General features: G+C 40.7%; 1 protein-coding gene across 1 annotated transcript in view; it reads right to left on the bottom strand.

Annotated features, from left to right (window-relative positions):
- The window catches only part of LOC148003534 (disks large homolog 5-like), a 446,357-nt gene that overhangs the window by 374,914 nt on the left and 58,896 nt on the right, over positions 1 to 12,547 (bottom strand). The gene's annotated exons all lie outside the window — the stretch shown is intronic.

Below are 12,547 nucleotides of genomic sequence, written 5' to 3'. Positions count from 1 at the left end.
GAAGCTAGAAAAGGGTCACAGCAATATTAAAAATAACTCAGAAATAGTAAAGGGATGTACGAGAGTCACAAAATTCACTGGGCAACATGGTGTATGCCTGGAATCCCAACACTCACAAGGCTGAGGTAGGTGGATTGCCTTGACTTCAAGGCTAGACTAAAGTGTGAGACCTTATACTAGAAAACAAAACAATTGGGGAGGAGATGGAGAGAGAGACAGAGAGACAGAGAGACAGAGAGAGACAGAGAGACAGAGAGACAGAAGAGATCGAGAGGGAGACAGAGACAGAGACAGAGATAGACAGAAACAGAGAGAGACCTCGATGTCATTTCTTGCACTGATGACAAGCTACTGAAGAATGTCAATGTCTCCTACCAAGCACTGAGATAATGCTAATGACAGAATGGGTTTCTTATTAAGATATCATAAACTGTAGATGGAAAAGTAAAGGAATGTTTAATAAATAAAAGAGAAATCAGACATCGAAACCTAAATTTAGAAGACTGTATATGTTTAAGTCATAGGGGAGGGAATGGGACAATGTGGGGGAGAGAATAATCAGAATAAATTATATATGTGTATGAAAATGTTAACTAAGAGCAACCAATTAAAAGAGAAAAGCAGGTTTATTTTACGATGAAATTGAGTTCCCATATGACACTATGTAACATTTTGTAAATTGATTATATGAATTATCAGCAATAAAAATCAATTGTTATTAAAGATGTGGTTGTGTTCATATTAATTTCAAATATTTAAAATTCTTTCTATTTATTTGCTTATTTATTGATTGACTTTTAAGATAGGGTTTTCCTATGTTGACTTCAAAAAAGAGATCTACCTGCCTATGCCTCCAAAGAGTTAGGATCAAAAGTGTATACTCACACATGAAAGTTACATTCTTAAAGTGAGAAAAAATTACAGCTATCAACTTGGTACAATTATTGAACAGTGATCAAGTGAACAGAAATATCAGAAACACTTTTAAGGCATTAGGTTACTGTTTTCAAAAGGATCTTGAGCAGCATATATAATTAAAATTATCCAGGAGACACATGTTGAAAAAAGACAAGAACGTGGGTAAAGATGATTTAAATATTTTTAATCTATTAAACATTTTAAATTGCATTCGATATGAAAGCTGTAAGTGCTGTAATTCACATTTTTGCTTATATACCATCTTCAATTTTATGTGCATTCTGCAAATATTGTGCATGTTTCTTCAGGCTCTTAATATTTCCCTATGACTGATAACATTCACAGAAATCATATTGAGCAAACTGTATATGTTGACATATAATAGAATTGTATTCTACACAGTATAGCATAGAAATATGTATACATAACTTCCCATATGTTTGTTTATACATATGTAAATGGCTCAAGAATATGAATATCACTTTATCATTTGGTATTATTTTCATCAAAATCCTGAGAACATTGAAATGGCATCAAATAGTGACCAGATCGGCAAAAAAAAAAAAAAAAACAACAACTCCACAAAATAAAACTCTTATAAAGAATCTAACGATACTAGCAAAAGATGCAAAAATATTAAAGTCTCAATGAAGTATAAAGCCAAGATGAAATACTGTATAATATTTTCTCAACTCTAGGATAATTTATTTTTGTACAACTTTCAATAAAAAGCCTGAATTTTGAAGAATTCAAAAGTACTACAGTATAATTATGCAGTGGTCAATACTGTTGCATACCATTTTACATAACTGCATACACTCTCGTTCTTTTGTTCCGTGGTCTAGAGACGAACTCAGGTAGATTTATGGGGAAGCATTGCATTGTAGATTTAAACTGGATTAATTTGGGGGTGAGTAAGTCATATTGTGGTAAAGTTGCTTTAAAAATAAACCGTTGGATATTAGTACGGTAAGTAATTCTCCCTGAAGGAAAAACCAGACACCAAGAACCTAGACCACTGCTGTCCAGGAGAAATTTCTAGATGATAGAAATATTCTATATCTGCGGTGTTTCTGGCTATGGATTCTGGCTGGCTGTTTGCCTCCTGGTTTGCCTGCTGTGACTAAAGAGGCAGATTTTAGTTCTAAGTTTAGTTCATCTCAAATAGCCATGTGTGACCAGTGGGTGCCATTTGGACAGTGTAGCCACAGAAAACTGAAGCAGTGTAACCAAAGACTCACCTAGGAGTCAGTTGACCTCCTAGAAGTGACTTGGGAAAACGTTGGCAATGATAGCCTCTTGGGGAGCTCACCTTCACCAAAAGCAAACTGTGAATCCTCTACTCTTCTGCAATAGTCAGAATGCAACTGGTCTCACACCCACCACAACCCTCACCAAAGACACTTGAGAGGGAGCTGAACCCACTGTGTGCTTTAGATTTCAGTTTAGAAAGCACTTCTTTCAAAGTGGAGCAGACTGAGATTGCCAAGTCCTTTGCGTGGCTCCAGGGACTTGGGCCTGACCAGGAGTGAGGAGGAAATGAAGAATGACATTGGACACACATACATGGGGAAGGCTGGGTCCGTGAGCTGGAGAAAATGCAGCATCCCAGAAGCTCAGCATGTTTATTATATAGAGCTGGCCAGGAAGCAGGGCTGTTGCACAGGGAAACAAGTAGGTGGGCATTACATGCAGATAAACAAGGAGGGGAGGACTATGCATATGTAACTGACAAGGGGTAGATTTAGCTAATCTCAGTAGGAGCAGTCTCTGCAGGGAGCAGTCTTCAGGCTGTAAACATCCAGATGGGGCCAGGGAGAAAGGTAGAGTAGACTTTTTCTGCACACGCTATCAATGTCATCCTGGGAAGGCTTTTGCATGTCTCTGAGCCTCAAGGGGCATGGGGGCCTTTGCCTTTTCCCCATGGATAAACGGCTTTGGGTCCATGGCATGGTCATATCAGGTTTATAGCACACATCCACTTAGGGCTGCACTTCCTCAGGGCTTCCTCTGTTCCCACAGTGAGATCTCAAAAGAAAAACAGAAACCAACAAACAAAATATGTGCTCAGTGAACTGGTTAATTCCCTAACTTATATGGATCCAGTGTCCTAAGTCTAGGACTTCCTCAAAGGATACAGAAAATCCTGTGGACCTAAATAAGCAAGAAAAAAAAAACAAAGACCCTTGTCCCCTCCAGAAAAAATGAATGGGAGAAAAAATTATTAAAGTTTTCATAGAAAATTGTTTAAGAAAAACACACGGGAATTGTACTTAATAGAGTTAGTGTGCTGAGATGTGAGGCCCACTCACAGCATGCAGCATTTGGAAGTCTCAGACAACTTAACAGAAGAGGACTCCTAATTATTTTTTGTGACCACTCTCCATATACTACTCACAGCTTAATACTAACCTTCATAATTGAGTTGGGGACAGTATTCACCATAGCAGATAATTGAAGCATTTGTGCACACAGACACATACAAACACACACACACACACAGACACACACACACACACACACACACAAACATGCACACAAAACACACACACTCACACACACACTCACACACATACACACACACTCACACATACACACACACAAAACACACACAAAACACAAAAAAAAACACACACACAGTCAGGAGCACACACAAGAGAAATGCATATTCTATGAAGTTTCTTGGCATATTTTTATTTGTAAGCCTCAATGCTGGAGTATTCTTGGTTTTGCATAAAGTGGGGGGAAAAGTCAGGCTTCATTTTCCCCCTTTTGAAATGACAGATATCTGTGTGTTAAACAGACTCTGATGGCTGTCCAGGCTGCCTCGGCCTATTTGACAGCATCCAGGTCACCTTGGTCAGGACAGTGGTTGCTCTTCTTATTGGCAACTGGTTTGCATCACAAGAGTTTTCCACATCCTTACCAATATTAGAAGTTTGGTGACACAAGCAGCTGGACAAACAGTAAAATTATTGTGGTTTTGCCTTTCTGGAGGACATTAAAATTTACATGGTTTGCATATGGCTTTTTTTTCTTAGCATTTAGTCCTGCTTTAGCACTGTTCAAATGTGGCCATGCAGCCAGCATCCCTTTGCTCCCGGCTCTCAGCACCCCATTCCCGTCACTGATCTGATGCATACTTGGTCCCAGAGATGGACAGCAGAGGGACTTGACACACAGCGTCCACTCTGCTCCACTGCTTTGCTTTTTGTAAATTCTTTACAATGGCTATTTCTTGATTTAGTATTCCTATGACCATGACATGTCTTGATATTTTGAGATACGATCTTATTACGCAGCCCAGGGTGGCCTTGATTTCCCAAATCTCTGGCCTTAGTCTTCCACCATTCCCTGATTCTCAGTTTGTTACTAGAGGTAGTTAAATGGCCCCATTTCCAAATCAAATGTTCTTCTGGCTTCATGACTTTGCCCTTTCCACAGACTTTTATTAATTATGCAAAGTAGATGGTGTTTAATGTTTAAATACTAGATATATTAACTCGTCAGACCCCAAGACAACTCTGTGAATTAAACACTCATTATCATCCTCACTGGGCTGATAAGGGAATTGAGTCACACAAGGTAAAATAACTTCTCCAGGGTTGAACATCCAATGGGTGTGAGAGCCAAGCTTTGAGTCCAACTACAAAGTAGATCGGCCTATAATATGTCTGCTGCTGCTGTATATTCAAATGGTAAATTCTGTACCCTAAGGTCTGGTTGCTCCAAGACAAGGAGATCCTCATGTATACCAGATTTTCTTTCTTTTTTTTTTGCCTCCTAAGTTATCCCTGATTGGTTAATAAAATCCCTACAACATGGGCTGGGCAGAAGAGAGGGGACAGAGCAAAGTTTCCCTGGGCCTGGGGGCTCAGGCAGGGTCCACAAGGAGAGGGAAAAGACATGGAGGAGAAGGAAGGAGACAGCACCCCATAGGGTAGGTGGATCGTGAGTGTATTACCATGAGGGCAGCCTGTCAGAACAGGAGTGAACCAGGCAGAGCATGGCAAGCAATACCTTGGGATTATGGACAGGGAAGCAGAAAAAATAGCACAGAGGGTTGATGTCTGCCCAGCTCTAGTACTTTAAGGCTTATTCTAAATCTAAAAGTTTTGTGTCTTTTATTTGGAAACTAAATGATCTACGGTGGGGGAGAAACCCCCTAATAATATTTACTGTAGCAATGGCCACTCAATTATTGTGGTATTTTAAATATAACACACATTGAATTTCACAATTCAGATGCAAGGCTTTTTATATTTCCAATGTGACTGTACACCTGAGGTCATGTCTAGGTATAGAGACAGAACATGGCAGAAATGCCTAGAACATTTTAAGGTCATCACACTGACCACATGAAAGCCACAGGCTATACAGACTATGATGGATGGGGAGAAGGCTTAGTGCTCTCTGGAGTCCCCTTCCCTAGTCTTGGGATAAGACTTCCAGTAAGCCAAGACCATACTCCTCTTTCATTTCTCAAGGAGCCAGGGGTAGACCCACGTATATGATTTCTTTGCCTGCAGGGTTGTTTTTTTTCCAAGCGCTGCCCTGTTTGAGGACTTGGCAAAGGTAAGCACCATCAGAGGAAGGCCAGCATATGAATTCTGTATAACTCTGCTCTGACAGCATGTAGCACAATCCTATCATGTACTGGAAGCCTTGCTAGAAATATTAATCAACCTCTAGGATCAAAAGGAAACAACCCGAGGGCCATATGGCTGTAAAGCAAGTCTGAAACCATAGCCCAGTATGGAAGTTCAGCCTTGGATCTTACATCAAACAGCAATAGCATCCAAAAGAAAAAGGAAACTGAAATGGCAAGGTGACTGGTAATGACCTCATGGCAAGGATATCTAAGTCATGTGGAAAGATCCCAGTGCAAAGACACATGTCCACGAAGCTTTCACCAAGAATCCCTATTCTGTGTTCTACAACATTACATACACACACACAAAGAATACTCATTTATGGTCAGCTATGGGGATTGATTCTCTGGGAATCTGACTTTGAGATTGACATAGATGTATAAAGGTGTTTGACAAGTGCTCTTGGGGACCATGGCTGTGACAAAGAGGAGAGAAGAGGATGGGGCAGAGAGCACTCTGGCTCTAATGCAGTCACAAGGGTATGCAGGCAGCCCTGTTTGGGGCTCAGGAGCTGGCCTGACCCTGAAGTCTTAGCCTGCACTGGAACAAGCAGGAGGCCCGGCCTTAAAGTCTCCATTGGCTAAGGACGAGGTTCCTGGTCAGAACCCAGTTACCACATTGTAACCACATAGCCATCCCTTCTCCAATATCATTCTTCCTGAATTTCCAAGTCCTATCATGAGGATATTTGGAGCTCCACTCTGATCTTTTACTCATAGCAAACATAAAAATCAGGTGGATGGGCAGGGAGTGGAATGGCCTAAGGTTAGGCTAAACCTCAATTTTAATGTGTCCAGAAGTTCAGGAGGGAGTCCATTGGCATTGTCATGTGTGGCTTCTGTGTTCTTATCCCGGGTGAGCTGACTCTGTGATACGATGCCACTTCACCTCACAGATGTCAGGGTGAAAATCATGTATGACTTTTCTGGGAAGAACTCTGCCTTTTCCTACCATCTGGAGTTATACAACATCTCTATGCACAGCTCAGAAGAGAGGGGTGGAGATTGTGGAGGCCTTAGAAGTTGAGGATCTTTTCTGATTAAGGCACATATTTTTTCCTATGTAATTTTCCCCTTGTTCTTTCCCTAATGATGGTTGACTTCATTCCTGGCCTGAAGTAAACTGGATTCCAAGGTATTGGATTAGGGAAGCCCCTATTTTTGAGATGACAGGCCCAGCAAGGGATCCCACTGCATACAGGTTCCTATTCCCAAGGAAGTTGTTGCTCCAGAATCACAGCATGGGGGCAGCAGCACAGGATATCTCCCAGCTTTCTCTCCTGCACCTGCTGCAACTGTAATAAGGCTGTTTGTTTGTTTGTTTGTTTGCTTTTTATTGGAAATACCTAAAAGCTGGTCAGAGTTAATACATGCCTTTAATACCAGCACCCACAAGGTATTTTTGTTTTTGCTTTTGTTTTTGTTTAATTTCATTTCATAATTTCTCTATATTTGTTGTTAGGATTCTTATTGTTTTCTTTGGTAATTCCCTCTAGCTATTCAATTTGTATATAGAATGTAAAGCCATGCTCTGCATGGTCCTCTTATTCATGTTAAGGATTTTATTCTTACCACCAATGCCACAGATGAACACAATATTTACTTTCAAATCAGGGAAACAGGCATAAAGAGGAGAGCTATGTTGTTTGGTCTCAGGTAAGCAGGCAATCAGGAGTGTAGGATGGCTTCCCAACGTTTTGGATTAGGTAAGCTTCTGTTATTGAGATGAAAGGCCTCTGCTGAAACCTTCAGTTAAGTAACAGAGAGCCTGTAAAGACTGAAAGAGTGGTTGCACCTTGAAGGTGAAGGCTGGCACTTCAGTGCCTCTGCAGCCTGAGGCAGAGTAATTTTGGGAAGACAAGAGCACTTGGCCAGAGATCATAGGGGACTGCATTTTGCTTGAGCCCTGAGACCTGGATGAGAGGAGGCCTCCACAGTCCTGATAAAGGGAAGCAGAGTCACATAGATGTGAGGGAACAATGGATCTGTGATCTGCATGTTATCCATTTCATTTATCTTTGCTGTGTACATAGTATATGTAAACGACAAGGGCATCCTACTTTATCACATCTAGTCTCTCTAGATGTTAAAGCATGTGCAAGTGTAAACACGGTAGAGTTAGTTCAGCAATACATTGTGTCCCATTCTGTTAAAGACCTTTATTTTATTTCTATTTATATATTTTTTCTTTTTCACTTTACGTTCTGCTCACTGACTACTGATACTTAATTACTCTCTCCCACAAACCTTCCCCAATTCTCCTGGCACAGTCTTCTCTGAGTGTATGAGGGCCAACTGTCTCAGTACCTCCCTTCTTTTAACAAAGCCTTTCCTGGGGGCATTGGTGAGGATGCTGGTTTTGAATGCCTTGGACTTGGCTTTGTTCATGCTCCAGTTGGCTGGCTTTGAGAAGTTTGTGAAGAACTGTCTGTGAACTTGGTACTTCATCCAGGTGGTACACAAGAGGTAGTGGTTTTGTTAATATTTTTGAGAGTATATTTCAATCAAACCTCTCCTACTAATATCCTAACAATGACAAAGGTAATGGGAGGCTACACATCTATTCCATTAGTTTTCAGTTCTTCTCAGAGCAGCAGTGTAGAAGCCCACAAAGCTGGCAAAGTGAAGTGAGGTCACGCAGGGGTCCTAAGAGCACAGTCCTACTTTCTTAGAGTAACTCCTAGGGATTTACCATATCCGTACACCCGTAGCTCCATATGCACTGGACCCCAGTGAAGTGCTCAACATTCATTGCTTTTTTACTCAGTTTGCCACAAATGTTAGAAATCTGAAAAGTTCAGAAAATTTGAAGGTGGAAAAAAACTCCCAGTGACTGGAGTAAGCTCAAACAGTCTGTGACAACGAAGAAATGATTAAGTATCCAAGAGAGAAGACCCTCACCAGGATCGTAGTCCTATTCCAGTAAGAATATTTAATAATAAGGCTTCAGGTGAAAAGATAAATTAGGAGGTCTAGGCCAAATATTTTATCCTCTGCCCTCAGGGTTGCAGCCATTCTGTCAGACTTTCCTGGCCTCTGTCACAGGATCAGAGTTCTCACCTGGAAGCAGGAATATCTGGAAGGCACATAATACATATCCACAGACGACTCTTTGGGTACAAACTGACAGGCAACTTCAAGGCTTAAAGTTATTCTCTCTCTCTCTCTCTCTCTCTCTCTCTCTCTCTCTCTCTCTCTCTCTCCCTCTCCCTCTCTCTCTCTCTCTCTCTCAGCTTGAGGCTGCACACACTCTGCATTCTTTTGTGCACTCTGCCTTTTTTATTGCAGTTTTCTTTTCTCAAACTCCCACAATCATTCACACATCTGTTCATTACCCTTTCATTCTCACACACACTCTTCATACACACCTAACACATATCTCACACACACCACATGCACTCTCCTGTCACGCACACATGCACTCTTCATACACACCTCATACATATCTCACACACACCACATGCACTCTCCTGTCACGCACACACACAATCTTCATACACACCCCACATTCTCCCCTCACTCACTTTCACATTCTCTTCTCATGCTCTCTCTCTGGCTCTCACATTTGTTCTTACATTTGCTCTGTGATTTACTCTCTCATTCACTCCCTCATGCTCTCTCTCATTTACTCTTCACATGTTCTACAGAACTACAGCCTTTCTCTTAACCCAGTCCTTTATTAATAATCCAAAAGCGGGTAGAAAAAAGAGATTTTATAATCATTGCCAAATCAAATGCAAAGAATGACTACATCACACCAAGAACTAAGAATTACAACTGTTCTCCAAAGTTTCAGGCTTGCCCTATACCAAGGCCTGTGGCCAATATAATAATAATAATCGTAAACTTATCATTATTTAAACTTTAACTCTTTACTTTTATACTTCAGAGTCCAAAGCTCCGAGGCCAGCTACCTGCACTTTCCTGTGAAGCTCTAATGATAAATGACATAGGCAAAACTGCCAGGCAGTGGCCAGAAAGAATCAAGGTAACCCTTAGCACACTAATTCCACTAGCGTTCTGTTCCTTGCACACAATGACTCTCATAAGGGTTCCAGTAGTTAGACTTAGTTTACTAGTATATTATTTTATATATTCTATACTTCCTTAACCAGTCTATAATATTATGTAAAACTTACTTCCTAACTTCAATAACTTTTTCCTTTCTTAGGGTCCCAATGTTGGCTCAAATTCATTTTCTCTCATTTTCTTCAAGCTGTCTTTGCAAGTCAAACCCTAATCTATAACTACAATTCTGCAGTTATTACATTTTTTCCAAGATGAGAATACACAGTATCCACCTGGGCCACTAGGGCTGTGCTGTGCTGTGCCCCTATGCATCAATTTCCAATTGTCTAAGAATCATAATATCAAGGAACATCTAGTTTCACAGAATTCACCAGAGCAGAAGGAGAAAGAAGTAGGAAAGTCAGATATAATACAATAATTGTGCACACCAAGGCCAACTGATAGGCAGTCACACACAAATGAAATCTATACAGCCGTTGTCCAGGGCTAAGGTTTGGAGAAATGGAAACAACCAGTTTTTACAAAAAGCTACTGCGGGCTACTGAGATGTCTCCATTGTATGTTGTCCCCAGCATTAACCAAAACTCAGACAACAAAGGGAGGTCAAAAGGATACAGATTGGAAAGGAAGAAGTCAAAATATCACTGTTGCAGAGGATAGGGTAGTATACATGGGACACCCCAAAATTTACAACAGAGAACTCCTAAGCCTGATAAACAACTTCAGCAAAGTGGTTGGGTATAAAATTAACTCAAACAAATCAGTAGCCTTCCTCTACACAAAAGATAAACAAGCTGAGAAAGAAATTAGGGAAATGACACCTTTCATAGTAGTCCCAAATCATATAAAAATACCTCAGTGTGACTTTTATCAAACCAGTGAAAGATCTGTGTGACAAGAACTTCATGATATGAAGAAAGAAATTGAAGAAGATCTCAGAAAATGGAAAGATCTACCATGTTCATGGCTTGGCAGTATGAAGATAGTAAAAATGGCCATTTTCCCAAAGTGACCTACAGTTGCAATGCAATCTCCATCAAAATTCGATTCCAATTCTTCATAGGGTTAGACAGAACAATTTGCAAATTCATTTGGAATAACAAGTAACGCAGGATAGCTAAAACTATCCTCAACAATAAAAGGACTTCCCTGGGAATCACCATCCCTGAACTCAAGCAGTTTACAGAGCATTACTGATAAAACTGTATGGTATTGTTACAGAGACAGGAAGATAGACCAGTGGAATAGAACTGCAGACCCAGAAATGAACCAGCATACCTATGGTCCCTTGATTTTTGACAAAGGAGACAAAAGCATCCAGTGGAAAAAGGATAGCATTTTTAGCAAAGGGTGTTGGTTCAAATGGAGGTCAGCATATGGAGGAGTACAAATCATCTCCTTCTTATTACCCTGTGTAAAGCTTAAGTCCAGGTGGATCAAGGACCTCTACATCAAACCAGATCACTCAAACTAATAGAAGAATCTTGAACACATGGACACTGGAAAAAATTTCCTGAACAAAACACGAATGGCTTATGCTCTAAGATCAAGAATAGACAAATGGGACCTCATAAAGCTACAAAGCTTCTGTAAGACAAAGGACACTGTGGTTAGGACAAAACAGCAATCAACAGACTGGGAAAAGACCTTTACTAATCCTACAACTGATAGAGGGCTTATATCCAAAATATACAAAGAACTCATGAAGTTGGACTGTAGGGAGACTAATAACCCTATTAAAAATTGCAGTTCAGAGCTAAACAATAATTCATAGCTGAGGAATATGGAGTGGCTGAGAAGCACCAAAAGAAATGTTCAACATCTTTAGTTATAAGGGGAATGCAAATCAAAACAACCCCAAGATTCCACCTCACACCAGTCTGAATGCCTAAGATAAAACACTCAGGCGATAGAAGATGCTTTTGCGGATGTGAAAAAGAGGAACACTCCTCCAATGTTGGTGAGATTGCAGACTGGTACAACCATTCTGGATATCAGTCTGGAGGTTCCTCAGAAAATTAGACATTGCACTAGCTGAGGACCCAGCTATACTTCTCTTGCACATATACCCAAAAGAAGCTCCAACATACAACAGGGCACATGCTCCACCATGTTCATAGCAGCCTTATTTATAATAGTCAGAAAATGAAAAGATCCCAGATGCCCTTCAACAGAGGAATGGAAACAGAAAGTGTGGTACATCTACACAATGGACTACTACAGATATATCAAAAACAATGACTTCATGAAATTCATAGACAAAGAGAACGAACTAAAACATATTTTCCTGAGAGTTAATCCAATGACAGAAATACACACATTGTATGCACACATTGATAAGTGGATATTAGCCCAAATGCTCAAATTCTCCAAGATTCACAGACCAAATGAAATTCAGGAAGGATGACCAAAATGCCGATTCTTCACTCCTTCCTTTAAAGGAGAAGAAGAATCCCTATTGAAGGGATAGGGATGCAAAGTTTAAAACAGAGCCTACAGGAATGGCCATTCAGAGTCTACCCCACTTGTGGCCTGTACATATACAGCCTTCAAACTAGATAAGGTGGATGAAGCTAAGAAGTGCAGGCTGATAGGAATTGGATATAGATGTCTCCTGAGAGGCACAGCCAGATCATGTCAAATACAGTGGCAAATGCTAGCAGCAAACCATTGAACTGAGAACCGGACCTCAGTTGGAGGAATTACAGAAAGATTGAAAGTGCTGAAGGGACTCGCAACCCCATAAGGACAACCATGCCTGCCAAGCAGAGATCCCAGAGACTAAACCACTACCCAATCACTATACAGGGACTGTGCCATGGCCTCATCTGCATGTGTATCAGAGGATGGTCTTCTTGGGCACAAATGGAATGAACAGCCCTTGGTCCTGCCTAGGCTGGGAAAGTGGATGGCTGGTGAAGGGAATACTTTTATAGCAGAGGTGGAGGG

This window comes from Rattus norvegicus, chromosome 9 (assembly GCF_021556685.1).
Source record: "Rattus norvegicus strain SHRSP/BbbUtx chromosome 9, alternate assembly SHRSP_T2T, whole genome shotgun sequence".
Lineage (NCBI taxonomy): Eukaryota > Metazoa > Chordata > Mammalia > Rodentia > Muridae > Rattus > Rattus norvegicus.
Note: the sequence above shows the minus strand (reverse complement) of the source record. Positions and strands in the feature narration are given on the sequence as shown.